The following is a 21,784-nucleotide window of genomic DNA, read 5'->3' as shown; positions in this document are numbered from 1 at the left end:
AGTCAGCATGAGCTCTCAACATGTGCGGTGTACATGCAGCGCAGGGATAAAATAAAGAGGTCTCTCAAAGAGCGTTCGAAGCGTTCTTACGCTGAGATGCTGAAAAAGACCGTTACCACTTCTCCCATTACATCAAACCCTTATGATCTGTTGTCCTCTGATGAAACCGATTCTGACGATTCACCAACGGGAACATCTTACGCCAATCCTGGGGAGTCTAGAAAGAGGAAAAATATTTCCTCTCCTAAACTTCCCAGAAAAGGTCCTAAGATTTCTCAAAGTGAAATGAAAGTTACAAGCAAACCAAACAGTGCTGCGGAAAAACCGAAGCAAACTCCTCCTGGGCTTGCAAATTTAAAGTCCCAGAAGGAGTTCCCAGCACTGCCAGGAACATCTAAAACCCCAGTTGTTCCTTTTGCACATCCTGTTGATGAAACAAACTCTGGATTAGTGAAATTTTCTGACATTGTGGACTGGATTTTTGAAACTTTCAATGTACCCGATCCAATTAAAATTTTTCTTACAGCATTTCTCCCAACAGTTAGATCATTTTTGAAGCAGTTGACTGCCCAATGGCCCCTTTTTGCAGCGATTGTATCCTTCGATGCCTAATTCAACTGCGTATATGAAGGATTCTATCTCTGTCTTACAGTGGAATTGTAGAAGTATTTTACCAAAAATTGATTCGTTTAAAATTTTGATAAATAAAAACAAATGCGATGCATTTTCCCTTTGTGAAACTTGGCTTACTTCAAATATTGATCTCAACTTCCATGATTTTAATATTATTCGCCTTGATCGAGACACTCCATATGGAGGAGTACTTTTAGGGATTAAAAAGTGCTATTCTTTCTATCGTATTAACCTCCCCTCGATTCCAGGCATCGAAGTTGTCGCATGTCAAATGACAATACAAGGTAAAAAGCTTTGTATTGCCTCAATATATATTCCTACCAGAGCACAGGTTGGGCAACGGCTGCTCTTTGATTTAATAGAACTTCTTCCCTCGCCACGTTTGATTTTGGGAGACTTCAACTCTCATGGCGTGGCTTGGGGTTCCCCTTACAATGATAACCGCTCCTCTTTAATCTATAACCTTTGCGATGACTTCGACATGACTATTTTAAGCAACGGCGAAATGACACGTATCCCGAAACCTCCAGCGCGCCCAAGCGCTTTGGATCTATCCTTATGTTCGACGTCGCTACGGTTGGATTGCACATGGAAGGTAATCCTCGATCCTCACGGTAGCCTATTCTTATTTTAATTAATAACGGGTCAACTCGCATGCGACCTGTTGACATTCCGTATGACCTCACACGGAATGTCGATTGGAAGTTATACGAGGAAATGATTTCAAAAGCGGTCGATTCGATTCAACATCATCCACCACTTGAAGAATACAACCTCCTGGCGGGCTTGATTCTCGACGCCGCGTTGCAAGCCCAAACGAAGAAATATCCCGGCGTAACGATTAAAGAACGGCCTCCCACTCCGTGGTGGGACCAAGAGTGCTCCGATGTCTACACGCAAAGATCCGACGCGTTTTTGGCGGAGTATTCGGAGCTTGATACCAAGCTTAAAAGCTTGGCTAAAGCAAAGAAACGCAGATATTGGCGTCGGTTCGTGAACGAGACGTCGAGGGAGACATCGATGAGCACTCTTTGGAACACAGCTCGAAGAATGCGGAATCGCGTAACGGTCAACGAAAGCGAGGAGTCTTCAAGTAAGTGGATATTTGATTTTGCCAGGAAAGTATGTCCGGACTCTGTTCCTGAGCAAAATATTGTTCGTGATGCGTCTCCGGGCCACGACGCGATAGAATCACCTTTTACGATGGCAGAATTTTCAGTTGCCCTCCTGTCCTGTAACAATAACGCGCCTGGGTTAGATAGAATCAAATTCAACTTGTTGAAGAATCTACCCGGCAATGCCAAGAGGCGCTTGTTGAACTTGTTCAATAAGTTCCTGGAGCAAAACATTGTACCGCAGGATTGGAGGCAAGTGAAGGTGATCGCCATCCAAAAACCAGGGAAACCAGCTTCTGATCACAACTCTTATAGGCCGATTGCAATGCTATCCTGTATCCGGAAATTGATGGAAAAAATGATACTTCGTCGTTTGGACCATTGGGTCGAATCAAATGGCCTACTATAGGATACTCAATTTGGCTTCCGCCGTGCCAAAGGGACGAACGATTGTCTCGCGCTGCTTTCAACAGATATTCAGCTGGCGTATGCTCGCAAAGAACAAATGGCGTCTGCGTTCTTGGACATTAAGGGGGCTTTTGATTCCGTTTCTATTGACATTCTTCCGGGCAAACTTCACCGACAAGGATTTTCTCCAATTTTAAACAATTTTTTGCACAATTTGTTGTCCGAAAAGCACAGGCATTTTACGCACGGCGATTTGGCAACTTTTCGCATTAGCTACATGGGTCTTCCCCAGGGCTCATGTTTAAGCCCCCTTCTTTACAACTTTTATGTAAATGACATCGACGAATGTCTGGCAAGTTCATGCACGATGAGACAACTTGCGGACGACAGTGTAATCTCTGTTACAGGAGCCAAAGCTGCCGATTTGCAAGGACCATTGCAAGATACCTTGGACAATTTGTCTGCTTGGGCTTTACAGCTAGGTATCGAATTCTCTCCGGAGAAGACTGAGATATTAGTTTTTTCTAGGAAGCATGAACCTGCTCAGCTTCAAACACAATTAATGGGTAAAACGATTTCTCAGGTTTTGGTACACAAATATCTTGGTATCTGGTTCGACTCTAAAGGCACCTGGGGTTGTCACGTGAGGTATCTGATGAAAAAATGTCAACAAAGAGTGAATTTTCTTCGTACAATAACCGGACAATGGTGGGGAGCCCATCCAGGAGACCTTATAAGGCTTTACCAAACAACGATATTGTCTGTTATTGAATACGGGTGTTTCTGCTTCCGCTACGCAGCAAACACACATCTGATCAAACTGGAGCGAATACAATATCGTTGTTTGCGTATCGCCTTGGGTTGCATGCAGTCGACCCATACGATGAGTTTGGAGGTCTTAGCTGGAGTACTACCATTGAAAAACCGCTTCTGGAGGTCTTGAACCGTCCCGTGATTGAAAATTTTAAAAGGTTAATCGAACTTAATTCTCAAACCCGTTTTATGACATTGTATTTCCATCACATGTCCCAAAAGAATAACCCTTCTCCGAATATTCCAAATCGTGTCGACTTATCAAATACTTCTGATTCTACTGTGTTTTTCGATACATCCATGATAGAAGAAACTCGTGGAATCCCGGATCATTTACGCGTGCAGCAGATCCCCAAAATTTTTTCCAATAAATATCGAAACATCAACTGCAACAATATGTTCTACACTGACGGATCACTTCTTGATGGGTACACTGGCTTCGGTATTTTCAATAACAATTTAACCGTCTCCCGTAAGCTCGATAATCCTGCTTCTGTTTACGTCGCAGAATTGGCTGCAATTAAGTACACCCTAGGGATTATCGAAAAAATGCCCACGGACCATTATTTCATCTTTACGGACAGTCTCAGTTCCATTGAGGCTCTCCGATCGATGAAAGATGTTAAGCACTCTCCGTATTTCCTGGGGAAAATACGGGAACATCTGAGTGCTTTATCCGAAAAATCGTTTCAGATTACCTTAGCGTGGGTCCCTTCTCACTGCTCGATACCGGGCAATGAGAAAGCGGACTCTTTGGCTAAGGTGGGCGCAACAAACGGTGATATTTATGAAAGACCAATTGCTTTCAATGAATTTTTCGCACTTGTACGTCAGAATACGATCATCAGTTGGCAAAATGCTTGGACCAGAGGGGAATTGGGAAGGTGGTTACATTCCATAATCCCCAAAGTATCGACGAACCCGTGGTTCAAGGGGTTGGATGTAGGTCGGGATTTCATTTGCGTGATGTCCCGGCTTATGTCCAATCACTATAGATTTGACGCGCATCTCCGTCTTGTTGGGCTCGGGGAAAGTGGTATCTGTGCCTGTGGTGAGGGTTATCACGACATAGAGCATGTGGTTTGGTCATGCCCTGTACACCGTGACGCCAGGTCTAAATTAATAGCTTCCCTGCAGGCCGAAAGTAGGCAGCCGGCTGTTCCTGTTCATGATATCTTGGCGAGCCGTGACCTATCCTACATGTCCCTTATATACGTTTTCCTGAAATCCATCCACGCCCCAGTTTAATCCTATTCCCTTCCGCCTACATCCAACCAAACGACAATCCAACTGATGCAGCGGATCGATTATAGTTAGGTAAACTGTGTGAATGTAGTACAAGCTGTCCCTATCAGATGCTTAAATGTTTATAAGTTGTCGTCAAAATATCGCCTCAAATTCTCTCAGAAAGCAATATGTTGAACATCATGGACATCCTGAATAGTAGAACTAATGTTTGACGTTGATGGTTGCTCTAAACTGGGCTCCTTCGCATTATTGTGGAAAACATCAACAGGGTCTACTTATAAAAAAGTTGGTCACTCAGTTATTTGTTCCTTGGTGCACATTTAAATTTCGAACTTGTACTGAGACATGAAGATCATATCGAATTTACAATCGTCTATATCAAGGCACACCAACATTTTGATTAAGGTGTAATGTATGAACGACAAAATTTTAACTCTTCAATTGACTATTTAGTTCATCTTTAAAAGGACAATTAGTTTTTTAATTCAATTTAGGATATGATGCTGATCCCATCTCTGTGCTATTCCTGACATTAAAAGCTGTTTTCGGACTAAAAATTTTACGACAGACAGATTTTGATTGCCAACACCCTGTTGTGTGTTGCCAAAATACGGCTGTTTTTCACTGGAGGAATTGTCGCTACCGCACATAAGCAGCTTTTTACTAGAAAAGGTAATACCGTTACACTTACCGCTGACGCTGCTACTACTACCGCTACTGGTACTCGCTATCGCTGCTACATAGTTAGCACCCATCCTTCACTAGTAAACTGATTGCTTTTTTTTGACTTTTTAATAAATTTTGTTTCATTTTTTGTTATTTTAACACTTTTCAATAACAATTTTCAATAGTAGGGTAGCGAAAGGCTTCGGCAGGTTTTCTGTAGCAATCTTAACCACTGCCGAAGCCGTTCGCTACCTACAATAGTTCAAATAATCAAACTACAATTGTCTGTATTTGGGGGCTCATGCGTGGATGATTTACAAAAACGATGGGAATGCGTTGGAAACTAAGCGGCTTATAAGCATTAAAAAACACAAATTTTGTCCCCTTTTTTGTTTTTTTATTTTCATTTTCACCCCAATGTAGCCGATCTTCCTGAGAAATGTAGTTCTACGTAAAAAAAAACAAGTCTTTATTATGCTCAACTTCAGTGACGTGTCAAGATAGTTTACAGTTCCAAATTTCCGCTAGCAAAATTTGTCAGAAAACCTGGTTGGAGAACACACAGGTATTTCACCAATCTGCAGTTTACAGTTCATGCGAAGCGAATACAACCACCACCTAACTGATTGGGAAGCGGGGGTGATAGATGCAACCGAAAGATCATTCAAATCGATCAAGTTACTGCCGCGGCTTGCAGAATTACGTACACACACAGCTGTTTAAATTGAACAGCATTCGTTGGCACAGCCGGCACATTATTTAGTTTTTCGACAAAATAGGCACAAATTCTTCTACCGCCTAATTTACCTTTACAGGCGGGACAAATAAACATTGCCTTCCCTTGTGCGAACAAATCCTTGTGGGCACGACCGTTAATTTCACAACATTGCTAGCCGATGTGACAAAAGGCATCGCAGAAACCGCGGGGCACTGCTTTCAAATCATTAATAGGCAGATGACACTCGCCGCACAGCTTCTTGTCCATCAACTCTAGCAGCAACCGTATGTTCTCTGCCACAGTTGTTTCAGTTTCAACCGCACTTGATATTTCTGTGTTGAGTAAATTTATGCAACCGGACACTCGTCTTATGTTTTATCAACACGTTACCTTGCGAAAACCTTGTTTTGCACATGAAATATGCTAGTCCTCCTACGGTATTAATCACGGTTTCTAAACTTGCAATCGCTGAATATACCGGCGCACAGTTTGACAGGTATGTGTTACGTTTTTAGCAGTCATGAGTCGTATTTATAAAAACGCTCTGAGTAGCTCATGATATTCAGAGTCCAACCCATGGTATCATGAGTCATAACTCATGATTCTATGAGTCCATGCGACAGCGATGTGTTACGCTTAAAATGGAAATGAGTCACATTCTTGAAAACGCTTTTCATAGCTCATGATCTTCGGGGTTGACATCATGATATCATGAGTCATAGGTCATGATTCTGTCGGAAAACAACATTCATGACCTGAATGGTCATGAAAACGGGAAAATATTTTTACCCGTGTGCTGCCATCCGAAAAATGATAATAATGTGAACGAATGTTTAGTTCACAAACATGAAACTTTCCGGAAGAATCAAGAATAATCAGCGCATCATTTGAAATTGAGCGTACTATCAGAAATTCCTGATAATCGCTATGAGCACGCTCTACAGCCAAGTTTTCCACTCTTGCCGAGGTTAATAGGGCAAAAATCGGGTGCCCCGGGGAACCTGTTCATATGCACAATGGTGCTGACACCTGGCTTGCGACATATCAAACTTTAAGTTTTGGTAGAATGGGACCTAAAAATAAATATAACCCCTCAATATAAACCCCCACTCCGACAGTCAATTTCACACTTTTCTTTCGTACTTTGAATGTGCAAAAAATATTGCAATAGAATCAGGGGAGCAAAATGTACTGAGCCATGACATTTTTTTGATGACATTCGAGAGCGTCCCTCTCTGACAGTGTTGGTATTGGCAAAATAGAGACAGCCGACAGCTAAAATATTTCACGACTACAACGTTGCCGTCTAGTTCTTTATAGATGAATTTTTTTTTCTGCCGTTCACCTTATTCTCATGTCTACGAAGGCATGTATGGTTGTATATAACATTCGGTATGCAATACACACATCCTTCAGTACATAACCGCTCGATTGTCGGGTTTGCTTTTCATTGCACGAAGGCTGTCGGTACGGTGCCGAACAGTCTGCTTTTTAAGAATAAAATGCGCTAAGGCTGATTCATTATTGAGTTGTAAGTACACGCAAGCAGTTGTGTTTAATTTATCGAAAATGGAAGATTTTACAGAAACTGGCAGTGACATTGAAAAAAATCCCGGTTCGGTTTATGAAATTGACAGTGCAACACCAGTGGGTCATGTAGAATGGCCAGTGGCTAAGAAAAAAAACGTTTAGAAGTATTGCGGAGGAGTGCATGGAAGTGGATGAAAACGGTTTTTTATGTTGCCGCATCAATGAAGATGCTCAGTCCGGTACAAGCAAAAATCAGGAAGACTGGATAGCGGTAACTTTATCCGGCATCTCCGGTCTGAACATAAAGAGCTTGCTCGGATGAGAGGCTTATTTAAAGACGACGTAGAAGCACCACCAAAAAAAACGACACATTGCGAAAATTAGCGTTGTAATGGACCAACAGCATGTTATCGAGGCCATAATTAGATTAACGGGAGTTGAGCACATGCCTCTTCGTAAAGTAGAATTGAAGGGAATGAAAATGCTGCTGGATCCGATTTGCGGTTCGCTTGGTATGACGATTAACGTTGAAACGGCAATCAAACATCTAGCCACCTGTGCAAAAAAAATTAAGGCACACATCCGCGAGGAAGTGAGCGGAAAAATTGTTTCAATTAAAATTGATTCAGCCTCGCGACATGGCCGTCATGTACTGGGCATTAATATACACTACACTTTTCACTTTTTATTCACTTTCACTATTTAATTCTATCACTTTTCACTTTTCACTTGCAAATACGTATTTCGGCACTGACATAGTGCCTTCGTCAGTGCTTATTTGGACTGTCCAAATAAGCACTGACGAAGGCACTATGTCAGTGCCGAAATACGTATTTGCAAGTGAAAAGTGAAAAGTGATAGAATTAAATAGTGAAAGTGAATAAAAAGTGAAAAGTGTAGTGAAACTTTTTCTATCAAGACGCTCGAACATAAGTGAATAAATTAATATACAGTTTTGGAACGGTGAACAAGTAGTGATCCGCACTCTCGGTAAGTTCTAAGTACGAATAGACAGTTTGGAAATGTTTGTGAGAAATTTTACACTCGGATGCAATTTATTTTCAATTTCAAATAACACATTTTTCGTAAGATATCTCTTTTTTTGGCACGTTTTTCACTACCACACCAAAAATAATTCAACAACTGATATTTATTCAAATTTTTATTGATTTAATTCATAATTCTTGCAAAAGTGTTTTTTGAGGTGAAACATATTAATATAATAAAACAATTCAATCTCTGTTTATTTCTATTCTATGATTCCGAAAAAGTACATATTTAGGGGTTCTTAGATCGATGACTTTATTAATTAGATTGTAAATGTAACAAATTAAATCGGTTACAGATAGTGTCGTTCCAGGTTGTGTATGGGCTTACGACTGTGCTTTTGTATTGCATGGGAGAGAGGGGAGTGAAAGACAAGAGAGGGTGATATAGAGAGGAACAGATAGAGAGGGTTAGAGAGAGAGGAATAAGAGAGACAGGAGTAGAGAGAGAGGAATAAAAGAGAGGGGGATAGAGAGAGAAGAGGATAGAGAGAGAGATATATATAGGGGGTTAAGAAGAGAGAGAAAGATGGTGATAAAGAGAGAGAGGGTGATAGACAGATAGAGGGTGATAGAGAGATAGAGAGAGATAGGATGATAGAGAGAGAGATAGAAAAAGAGGGTTTCGTTTGAAAGTTGGATCGTGCATGCCATGCCTTGCATCCTAGCAGAGTGAACAGGTAAGGTATGTTTACTCGGACATGGCAGCCACGCATCGAAAACGTAGGCTGCGACCACACAGGAAGCGACGAGCGATGTGACACGATTTTTCGCACGTAAGAAATAACATCATAAATAGAATTCTCATTAAGAGCTTGGACCGTAAAGTTTGTTACGTAAAATCTCAACTGTTAATTAATAGCTTACATAATGATAAGGAAAACTTTTCCACTACAATAGAACTAACAGTTGGACAGTTGAATTATACCTACTACCTGTTGTTCTTTCACATTTCTTTAATAGCGATGCTGGAACCGACAGAGCGACAAACTGCAAGCTACATAAAAGAGAAAATAAATTATATTCTCCTAGAGTACAATATCACTTTCGAACAAGTACTCACTGTGACTTGCGACAACAGAGCAAACATGCTCGCAGCTGTTAGGCAGCTTGATGAGTATGTAGAAACTCTTAAAAATGAAAATTACATACTGGAGGATGATGACGGCGATGGCGATGAGGATGATGACGGCGATGACGATGAGGATGATGACGGCGATGACGATGAGGATGATGAAGAGATGTTCAATGACACCGGGAATTTAGCCCCAAATATAAGCTTAGTGCGGTGCTCAGTACATACTTTACAGTTAGCCGTTACTGACGTAATCAAGCACTCAGACATTCGTATTCGAGGTATCACTTCTGTGACTAAAAGCTGTAGGAAAGCATCCTACAAACCGTCGTTTGACCTGGGCAAGGTTCCTCTTCCACCGTTATATGCAAAAACACGCTGGGGAGGCATTTACGAGATGATTTTGAATTTTTAAAATAACGAGAATTTCTATAGAGATTTAGGCAAAAAGTTTAAGGAGTTAGGTGAGTTAAACAGTTTAAGAATGCTTCGTTCTTATACGGTAATTGTTATTTCCTCACAGATTTGTCGAAGTACTGGGACTATATACATGACTACAAAAACGCACTGCATCCGATTTATGTTTGTACCAAAGAAATGCAGGCAAAACACATGCCATTATCTAAGTTTTACGTTCGATGGCTTCGATGTATGATGGAGGTAGATCAGCAGCCTACAAATGAACTAGCTGAGTCCTTGGCAGCATCATTGAACGTTCGACTTCAGCAACTTCAGCAAAATTTACCTTTTAAAGCAGCTGTTCTAATCGACCCAAGACTGAATTATTTATCCTCGTCTGTCCTCTCACCGGAAGAGAAACAAGAAGCTAGGGTATTTTTAACAAACTTTTTATTATGTAAATTCAGCAAGTATTTCTTTTTGTAGAAATTTCTTACAGATATTCATGAAAGACTCAAATCACTGAAGCCACATTCATCACAGGAAGCCAGTGCGATCGTATCACCATCCACTTCAAGTTTGGATGACTACATGACCAAAATATTTGGATGAGCTCTACCTTTTAGTTCACAATCCACTTCAGAAAACAGTCTTGCTAAGCAAATCGTGTCCCTGGATTTAGAACCACATCAAAACCATAAATACGACATTTGGAAACACTGGACAGATCGGAAAGTGTCAAACCCAGAGCTTGCGGAAGCGGCTCTATGTGTTCTTTCAGTGCCTGCAACTCAGGTGTCCGTGGAAAGGGGATTTAGCGGTCTAGCGCTCGTTTTATCGGAAGCACGAACCAAACTGTCAGTAGAAAATTTGTCAAACATTCTGATTATTAAACTGAACGAGGAGCTGCTGGATTTAGTTATGCCAAAAATGTACGACTGGAAGGAGTACAGAGCTTAATGACTTGACACAAATAAGTTGTTTTAAATGTTTTTGTTTTTGGTTTTTTATTTTTCTTTCTGTTGTTATTTTATGTTTTCGTTATAATCTCACGGTTTCTTTTTGAATAAACTATTTGTTCTGTAATATGTTGATAGTTTTTTTTTATCTGTGATTAACCTTCGAACCTTGATAGTCTCCTCAAAACAGTTACCGTTGATCAGATTTTCGCCCATCATATCCCGATTTAGAAGGTTTTCTTAGCCATACAGCGATGTCATCGTGATTCGAGAGAATCAAAACAAAAATTTGAAGAAAACTGGTTGGTTGATATGGTTTTGTAACTAATAAACATTTTGCATTGAAATATTTTAAATCATAGTCAAGACAATTTTTTTGACTTTCGCACCACTATTGAAATTTAATGTTGATTGGGAAAAATTTCTTAATAAACACTAAACTTTAGTTAACAAAAGAGGTAAATTTTTATTATGATTATTTCATTTGTATAAAATCATTGGAAAATACATATTTTGAAAAATGTTGGAATTGTAAATTTTTAATAAATCTCAATCTTCAATAGAAATAAAGTTGTTTTTTCATTTCTCTAGTTTCCTACAATTCGTTCTGAGGCAGATTTTAATGTACAATCAATGGTTTCTGAGCTATAATGCTTTGAAAAAAATCTAGGCCATAATGCATGCGCCCTTTTAAGTAGGACGGATTGACTGGGTGTCTTAGTCTAACTTTAGTTTTGAAGCGACTTCAATGGATTACAGAGCGACGCCAAACAAAATCAACATACTTTAGTTAGCACAACACAATGCGAATGCTCATCGTCTCCCGTTCACTCTTTCGTGCCAACTTTTACTTTGCTACATAACGGGACTCGATAAACTTTGCAAAATCCACTTTGAAACTTCGTTTTAGCTTGAAAATGCATAATCCACTAAAACATTTTCGATTCTGTGCCGTGTAAAAAAAATACGCGCAATATCGCGGAATCCGCGTTAGTTGAAAAATCCGTGTACATTGGGGTTGCGTTTTACGCGGTTGGTTGTACTGCATTTAAAATATTAGGTTAGATATACTTATACTAAACTTATTTGATACCGAGTACAAATGATCTTGTATGTAGAAATGTCCCGTTTAAAAAAACGCATAAAAACAACCCGCGTAAAAAGCGAAAAATATAATCTGAAGAAATAATTAAAATGTTTAGTTGCTGCAAAAAGGGTGGCGATTTTGTATCGGAAGCAAGGCACTGTATAGCGCACCAGATAGGCATGGAGCTACTCTGGGCACTTGGTACTAAACTTTGACACAGCGCACCACATGACGCTATGCAGAGCCGGATTTAAGGGGGGGCCCAGGGGGCCCGGGCCCCCACATTTTTGGGGCCCCCACAGAACGAGAATCTCTCTATCAAAAATGAGATTCAATCAAAAGTTCAATTTACAGTAAGAAAATTTGAACAGACCATTTCAATCTGAAACTTTCCCTCAGTGTTATTTTTTCGCGTGCGCCAATATCACAACCACATCCATAAGATTTCACCTTCGATTCTCTTGGAATGACACACATTAACACACCATTTGAATCGAACCAGCGCGCATGGGAAATCAAGCAGGAAAGAAGATAATCCACAAGTTTTTTTAATACATTGCTGTTGATTCCGAAAATAAGTTTACCTATCCGAATCGGGGATACTAGATTTGCGTTGCAAAATGCAGATTTTCAGAGTCCGTGTGCAGATTTTATTGACCTGCAGAAGTGTGTAGGTTTTTTCCTAGGTTCTGTGGATTATTGCCATTGTAGCCTTATATTTGCGCAGTCTTTCTCAAATTGTGTGCAAATTTTTGCTTGCGGATCGCATTTTTTTCGAATTGCGGTAGGTTTTTATTTTTCAGATAGGGTAGGTGAGCCAGTTATGGCAAGTGCACCAGTTATGGCTATATCGCATAAGCGCAATGGTACCAGTTATGGCAATACTCCATTTAAACTCCATAGGCCATAACTGGTTCATGCAATAACTGGTACATTTTTTAGGTATTGCCATAACTGGTACTCCTCCCCTATCAAGAAAAAAATTCCGGATTTCGAGCAGTTGCATACATTTAATTATTTGATCCTAATGATCTCGAACGCAACTGGAGAAAGGTCTTTATCGAAGATGAAACTGATTGAAAATAGGTTGCGTACGACTATGAAGAGTGAAAGGCTGTCAAACTTAGCATTGTTAAGTTGAGTGTACAATATTCTGAAGGAGCTGAATGTTAATTATTCAATCAATAAGTTCTCTGCAAAAAAAAAACTCGTAAGAAAAAATTCTAGCAAATTTTTGGTAACTTTTCAATGAGAAATAAGTGTTTTTAACTCGTACGATAAAAAAAAACGGGTTTGTTTCATTCTGGGGCCCCCACTGTAAACTGGGCCCCGGGCCCCCACAATCGTAAATCCGGCTATGACGCTATGTAACAGTTAAAAAACAAATAGCTGTATACACATTTGTTATGCACAAAGTCTAGTTTAAGCAAATTATCGCTAGATGAGTTCGATTTGAAACTGATTTTATATTGACATATTTGCATAAAAAAAGTGGTACAACCTGAGTTTGATTTTCAGTTTGTTCTTCTCTTGCTTATTAAAAAAAGAATAAGTTTTTGGGCCTTTATCTCTGATTTCACACAAATGATTTTTTTTATTTTTCAACTTAAAAATGCAGTATTTTGTTGGCCTTGCAATAATTGGAGAAAAATCCCGGAGCTTAACTACCGTCACTGCGGGTAATTCCGCGCAACACATTTTTCCGCGCACTCATCTTAAGAAACTGTTTTTCAAGAGTATATTTTACTAAAACATACCTAATTTCTGTACTGTCATAGCAGGTTTTGCTATGCACATGGTAAAGCACACAGATTAGTTGTATTCTAGTGAAATTTACCGTTGAAAAATAGTTTTTAACATGAGTGCGCGGAAATATGTGCTGCGCAGAATTGCCCGCAGTCACGGTACAAATCCACCGCCTATCGTCCGCGCCGGTTTTCCTATCTATAAAACGCGCAGTGTCCAGATTTCTTGAGCCTCCACCACCCTAAAGGGGCAAGCGCAATTGCAATTGTTGTTTCATCGCATCAAAAAAGTAGGAGGGTGGTATTCAAGACACGACCGCATGACGTTGGACTACGGTATTCTTATATTCCATTAAAACAAATAATAGAGAGAATTGCAACTCTAGTATTTGCTGCAATTTTATCTAACAGTGCATTTCTGGATGCTGAGACGTTAAAACGTTATAAATAATAATATATACTAAAAGAATGGATATCTTTTATTTAATCGCTGTCATTTCATACATATTCGAATCAACCCTTTGTTTGCTGCACTACCAAGACAATCATTTAATTGAGCGAATTGGTAAAATTTTCCTATCTAAGCAAAAAGCAAACTTTACGAAACTATCTGAAATTGGAGCCCAGAACGATTCAACCGAAAATTTTAAATTTGAAAATTGTTTGACATTTAATCGATAAAACTCATGCTAGGTTAGTTCCAGCCCAGCATATAACTTCATGTATTTGAAAAAAAAACGTTTGGTTCAATAACTCAATATAGCAAGAGCTCAATCACACGTTTTTCGGTAGTTGTTATCAAGGTTTGGGCGAGTGACAGGAAAATATCTTAACTTCTTCAGTTGTGATTTAGAGCATTTCTAATTGTTTTGTTATTTTTCACGATAGCGACAAGTTTGTTTCTTTCTCTGTGTGCGAGAAACAAAATCAAAACCGCGCACCGAGAAACAGAAAAGAAAATTTAATGAATGCTTATTGAGAAAACTTGCAACTCTTTTTACCAATAACTTATGATACTCAAAAGAACCCGTTTTGATCTAAATCAAATTTCTAGTAAATAAGTGTTGATCATTCATAGGTAGTAATTTTTCCTCGATGAATAAAGACTGGCTGAAGAAGTTAAAATCGCTGCTGTAAAATCAAATTCACAACTGTGTTCGTTAAGACGTTTTAATATTTTCAATGACAATAATAATCTTCGATAAACACCCGCTATAGTTATTCACACACATGCCATAACTATCTAAACACGCGTTGAAACTATTCATACACACGCTGTAGCTATAGCTATCCATACACACGCTATTCCTTTCCATACATCCGATACAACTATCTATACACACGCATAAGCTATCCAACCATGTGCTATTACTATCCATACATACGCTATAACTAATCATTACACACGCAGCAGCTATCCACACACAAGCTATAACTATCCGTACACACGCTGAAGATATACACGCAATAGCCATAATATGCTACATATGCTAGTGTCTTACACACGCTATAGCTAGCCATACACACGCAACAGCGCCATCCCTATCATCGCAAATGTCATAGCAATACAGATGCACATACGCTATATGTGCACACTGCACACACATCCAACGTTTTCACCCAACGATATCTGAATTGGATTACCGCTGGTGGGGTCCAACTCAGATCGAAGGAGCACCGAACTGAATGAAGAAATGCAGCTTCCCACTACCTCCGCCGCTGCTGCCTGATACCACCGCTCTGGTTCTGCTGCAGCTCAGTTTGGCCGCTGGAATCAGCCACCGCTGCTGATTATACAAGACCGGCCTGGTGGCCTTTCACTTGTTAACTGATGACTGCTATGAGACGACACAGGCTATTATATAGCCCAAAGCAAAAATCCATCCGCGAGCAAACAAGAAGCGAGCTTGTGATTGGTTGAATGGGCACGACTTTTAACACAACTTTTAACTAGTTTAGTATCGAAAACATATTTAAATTATTATATGACAATCTTGCGCAATATTTCCCCTATCAATCAAGCCATTGGTGTTTAGAATCTGTTCAGTGGTAATGATAAAAGAAGCATTTTAAAACGGTGTTGAAACACCTGTTGCAGCTACCGAAAGCGAGCTCGTTATTGGTTGAAAGCTGTGAGACTGTTTACAAAGTCAGATCGGTTGTATCCGTTAGTGTCGACTGTGCTTGTGAAGAGAGGTGGTGATTGGTTGCTCGGTATGATTTAGACAATCGATGTGATTTATCAATTTTTCAATAGTGTATCTCGAACAATAGGTTTTTTTTTGTTACATAAATTCAACCGTAAAAGAATTTCTGATCGGTTGATGCCAAAACCTCGAAATTCTGAAAAGAAATGACTGATATATAAGCGCTCAAAACCTGACCACTTTTCCCTGGTTTTCCACGGTTGAATTACTAGATTTTCAAATTCAGGTGCCTAACTTCGATATAGACGTTAGTCCAACGTCAAAATAACAATTGCAAAGCCCGCTGCGCTTCGGAATATTGAAAATAGCCAAATGATTCAATTCACACTCATGCAAAAAACAAATTAAAAACAACCGCGCTTACTGGACCGATGAAAAACAAAGGACGCGTCGATTTCAGTCTATGGCCGTAGTTATACCGTGTGACGCGGCGCGAGCTGCGTCGAAACAGTTCGATGAGGAATAATGTCAACAACGCGCGTCAAAACAGATCCCGAACTGCTTCGACGCAGCTTGTGCCGCAGCGCCCCAGTGTAACCACGTCCTATCCGTCTACTCTTCCGTTATTCGTGAAACAGCCAACGGTTTAAAACACTAAGACCTTTGCCATGCTGAATGCTAACAGAAGCAATCGGGCAAGAGCCTTGCCGTAGGTTAATGAAAAGTCGTAAGAAGAGCTGTGCATCAACCTACGGCAAGGCTCTGGCCCGATCGCTTACGTTGGCGTTAAGCATGGTAATTCTTCAGTTACCATATAAAATAAATTTCTGATGTACTTTCATGTTCCAAGCAGTGAAAAATAATGCCGTGACTAACAACCACACAGTCGACGCTTTTTTTTCAATCCAAAAATTCGCCAGCAAAATTATACTTATTCTAATATTCCCTACAGCCTTTTAAAACACCCGTCACAGGCAAATTCAAAAAAAGGAAAAAATGTCTTCGCTGGATTTGGGCTGTCACCGAAACGCGCTGTTTGTGTAGTGCGAACACGAACGTCTGTATAAAAAACAGCTTCAACTCTTTTCTACTTTCGCATTTCCGAAGACATCCTCCAAATAATGCCAAATCGACACACTGAGGATATTTTTCGTTTCCTTTTGTATGCTCTGTTGCCAATACGTTCTCAATGTGACTACCAACTACCAGCGCGGATAGGTATCACGAACAAACAGCAACAACTGAACTCGCCACGGATGACAGTAAAAAAAATAAATGTACAATTGGGATGCCTGAATAGAATTAAGTGCAAAAAATGGTAATATCATTAATCTGCATGTTATCTTAAACATCGAGCTGACCAAACTGCTACACCTTTTTCATATACTCTTGAACAGCTCAACGATCGATGACGGACTATGCACGATAAATCGGTTTTGCTCATAGTGACAATTTTATGAGAATTTAGGTCATCAGATGACAGCACTAACCGTCAGAAATCAGTCGTATTCAAAATGTATGAAAAATATGGAAGTTAGGTATCTTGTTCTAGTTATCTTTGATAACAAGTTGTAGAACTAATATTGATAACAAAAGAAATCCGATTCTGCTTTATTCTTTCAAAGACGTTTTTATATTATTGAAATCCAATGTTCTGATTTATATAAATATTTAACATAAAAATTTAATCATAATAAGAGTTTGACTATTATTTTTATTATGAATATTTTTACTCTAGCTACTCATGTAATGGTGGAACGGGAGAGTCAAGAAAATTTAAAAGCTGTGATTGATTTAGAACTAAAAAGATTTGTTCTCGATTACAAACAATTATGAGCTGTAACCCATGATAATGGGGCGAACATGCTAGCCACAGTACGGTGTATGAAACGTTTAATGGGAACAGCTACAGAAGGATCACTTGCAAACATTTTACCAGATGAATATGAATTTTTTTTTTCTTCATCTATAATTTATTTGACACGGCACAAATACAATTTAATGTTTAACGGCGCCAATTATATCTGGTAGCTTACTTTCTTAAGTATCTTAATAACTAAAAGCAAATTTTTTATCCTCGCTGCCGACTACGAGCTGAAACTTAATCTAACTTAAAGCTAGAATGTTTTGCATTAAAAGCACTGATTTGTTGTTTGATGGTTTTCCATCGCCATAGGTAAGCAGCATATTGAATATGTTCCGCTGCTGGGCCAAGATATTACGGACTGGCATATTGGGTTGTCTCCCTCGGGACCTGAGAGTATCGTGCGGGTCTAGTTGCTGTTTCCGGATCCGGGGTCTTAACGTGTTCTTGTCGTTTGGTTGGATGTAGGCGGAAGGGAATAGGATTAAACTGGGGCGTGGATGGATTTCAGGAAAACGTATATAAGGGACATGTAGGATAGGTCACGGCTCGCCAAGACATCACGAACAGGAACAGCCGGCTGCCTACTTTCGGCCTGCAGGGAAGCTATTAATTTAGACCTGGCGTCACGGTGTACAGGGCATGACCAAACCACATGCTCTATGTCGTGATAACCCTCACCACAGGCACAGATACCACTTTCCCCGAGCCCAACACGACGGAGATGCGCGTCAAATCTATAGTGATTGGACATAAGCCAGGACATCACGCAAATGAAATCCCGACCTACATCCAACCCCTTGAACCACGGGTTCGTCGATACTTTGGGGATTATGGAATGTAACCACCTTCCCAATTCTCCTCTGGTCCAAGAATTTTGTCAACTGATGATCGTATTCTGACGTACAAGTGCGAAAAATTCATTAAAAGCAATTGGTCTTTCATAAATATCACCGTTTGTTGCGCCCACCTTAGCCAAAGAGTCCGCTTTCTCATTGCCCGGTATCGAGCAGTGAGAAGGGACCCACGCTAAGGTAATCTGAAACGATTTTTCGGATAAAGCACTCAGATGTTCCCGTATTTTCCCCAGGAAATACGGAGAGTGCTTAACATCTTTCATCGATCGGAGAGCCTCAATGGAACTGAGACTGTCCGTAAAGATGAAATAATGGTCCGTGGGCATTTTTTCGATAATCCCTAGGGTGTACTTAATTGCAGCCAATTCTGCGACGTAAACAGAAGCAGGATTATCGAGCTTACGGGAGACGGTTAAATTGTTATTGAAAATACCGAAGCCAGTGGACCCATCAAGAAGTAATCCGTCAGTGTAGAACATATTGCTGCAGTTGATGTTTCGATATTTATTGGAAAAAATTTTGGGGATCTGCTGCACGCGTAAATGATCCGGGATTCCACGAGTTTCTTCTATCATGGATGTATCGAAAAACACAGTAGAATCAGAAGTATTTGATAAGTCGACACGATTTGGAATATTCGGAGAAGGGTTAATCTTTTGGGACATGTGATGGAAATACAATGTCATAAAACGGGTTTGAGAATTAAGTTCGATTAACCTTTCAAAATTTTCAATCACGGGACGGTTCAAGACCTCCAGAAGCGGTTTTTCAATGGTAGTACTCCAGCTAAGACCTCCAAACTCATCGTATGGGTCGACTGCATGCAACCCAAGGCGATACGCAAACAACGATATTGTATTCGCTCCAGTTTGATCAGATGTGTGTTTGCTGCGTAGCGGAAGCAGAAACACCCGTATTCAATAACAGACAATATCGTTGTTTGGTAAAGCCTTATAAGGTCTCCTGGATGGGCTCCCCACCATTGTCCGGTTATTGTACGAAGAAAATTCACTCTTTGTTGACATTTTTCCATCAGATACCTCACGTGACAACCCCAGGTGCCTTTAGAGTCGAACCAGATACCAAGGTATTTGCGTACCAAAACCTGAGAAATCGTTTTACCCATTAATTGTGTTTGGAGCTGAGCAGGTTCATGCTTCCTAGAAAAAACTACTATCTCAGTCTTCTCCGGAGAGAATTCGATACCTAGCTGTAAAGCCCAAGCAGACAAATTGTCCAAGGTATCTTGCAATGGTCTTTGCAAATCGGCAGCTTTGGCTCCTGTAACAGAGATTACACTGTCGTCTGCAAGTTGTCTTTTTTTTTTTTCTTCATCTATAGTTTATTTGACACGGCACAAATACAATTCAATGTTTAACGGCGCCAATTATATCTGGTAGCTTTCTTTCTAAAGTATCTTAATAACTAAAAGCAAATTTTGTTTTCCTCGCTGCCGACTACGAGCTGAAACTAAATCTAACTTAAAGCTAGAATATTTTGCATTAAAAGCACAGGTTTGCTGTTTGATGGTTTTCATTGCCATAGGTAAGCAGCATATTAAATTTGTTCCGCTGCTGGGCCAAGATATTACGGACTGGCATATTTAGTTGTTTCCATCGGGCCTTGAGAGTATCGTGCGGGTCTGATTGCTGTTTCCGGATCCGGGGTCTTAACGTGTTCTTGTCGTTTGGTTGGATGTAGGCGGAAGGGGATAGGACTAAACTGGGGCGTGGATGGATTTCAGGAAAACGTATATAAGGGACATGTAGGATAGGTCACGGCTCGCCAAGACATCACGAACAGGAACAGCCGGCTGCCTACCTTCGGCCTGCAGGGAAGCTATTAATCTAGACCTGGCGTCACGGTGTACAGGGCATGACCAAACAACGTGCTCTATGAATTGATAACCTTCACCACAGGCACAGATACCACTCTCCCCGAGCCCAACACGACGGAGATGCGCGTCGAATCTATAGTGATTGGACATAAGCCGGGACATCACGCAAATGAAATCCCGACTTACATCCAACCCCTTGAACCACGGGTTCGACGATACCTTGGGGATTATGGAATGTAACCACCTTCCCAGTTCCCCCTTGGTCCAAGAATTTTGCCAACTGATGATCGTATTCTGACGTACAAATGCAAAAAATTCATTAAAGGCAATTGGTCTTTCATAAATATCACCGTTTGTTGCGCCCACCTTAGCCAAAGAGTCCGCTTTCTCATTACCCGGTATCGAGCAGTGAGAAGGGACCCACGCTAAGGAAATCTGAGTAGATTTTTCGGATAAAGCACTCAGATGTTCCCGTATTTTCCCCAGGAAATACGGTGAGTGCTTAACATCTTTCATCGATCGGAGAGCCTCAATGGAACTGAGACTGTCCGTAAAGATGAAATAATGGTCCGTGGGCATTTTTTCGATAATCCCTAGGGTGTACTGAATTGCAGCTAATTCTGCGACGTAAACAGAAGCAGGATTATCGAGCTTATGGGAGACGGTTAAATTGTTATTGAAGATACCGAAGCCAGTGGACCCATCAAGAAGTGATCCGTCAGTGTAGTACATATTGTCGCAGTTGATGTTTCGATATTTATTGGAAAAAATTTTAGGGATCTGCTGCACGCGTAAATTATCCGGGATTCCACGAGTTTCTTCTATCATGGATGTATCGAAAAACACAGTAGAATCAGAAGTATTTGATAAGTCGACACGATTTGGAATATTCGAAGAAGGGTTAATATTTTGGGACATGTGATTGAAATACAATGTCATAAAACGGGTTTGAGAATTAAGTTCGATTAACCTTTCAAAATTTTCAATCACGGGACGGTTCAAGACCTCACATTCGATTAGAATACGAGAAGACAGGCTCCAGAAGCGGTTTTTCAATGGTAGTACTCCAGCTAAGATCTCCAAACTCATCGTATGGGTCGATTGCATGCAACCCAAGGCGATTCGCAAACAACGATATTGTATTCGCTCCAGTTTGATCAAATGTGTGTTTGCTGCGGAGCGGAAGCAGAAACACCCGTACTCAATAACAGACAGTATCGTTGTTTGGTAAAGCCTTATAAGGTCTCCTGGGTGGGCACCCCACCATTGTCCGGTTATTGTACGAAGAAAATTCACTCTTTGTTGACATTTTTTCATCAGATACCTCACGTGACAACCCCAGGTGCCTTTAGAGTCGAACCAGATACCAAGATATTTGTGTACCAAAACCTGAGAAATCGTTTTACCCATTAATTGTGTTTGAAGCTGAGCAGGTTCATGCTTCCTAGAAAAAACTACTATCTCAGTCTTCTCCGGAGAGAATTCGATACCTAGCTTTAAAGCCCAAGCAGACAAATTGTCCAAGGTATCTTGCAATGGTCCTTGCAAATCGGCAGCTTTGGCTCCTGTTTCAGAGATTACACTGTCGTCTGCAAGTTGTCTTATCGTGCATGAATTTGCCAGACATTCGTCGATGT

At 40.3% G+C, this 21,784-nt stretch overlaps 1 pseudogene; it reads left to right on the top strand.

Moving 5' to 3' along the window:
* Positions 1–9,142: 9,142 nt before the first annotated feature.
* On the top strand, positions 9,143–10,611 carry LOC129716880 (uncharacterized; annotated as a pseudogene).
* Positions 10,612–21,784: the final 11,173 nt, after the last annotated feature.

This window comes from Wyeomyia smithii, chromosome 1 (assembly GCF_029784165.1).
Source record: "Wyeomyia smithii strain HCP4-BCI-WySm-NY-G18 chromosome 1, ASM2978416v1, whole genome shotgun sequence".
Classification (NCBI taxonomy): Eukaryota; Metazoa; Arthropoda; class Insecta; order Diptera; family Culicidae; genus Wyeomyia; species Wyeomyia smithii.
The sequence above is the reverse complement of the archived record's forward strand: the minus strand, read 5'-3'. Positions and strand labels throughout refer to the sequence as shown.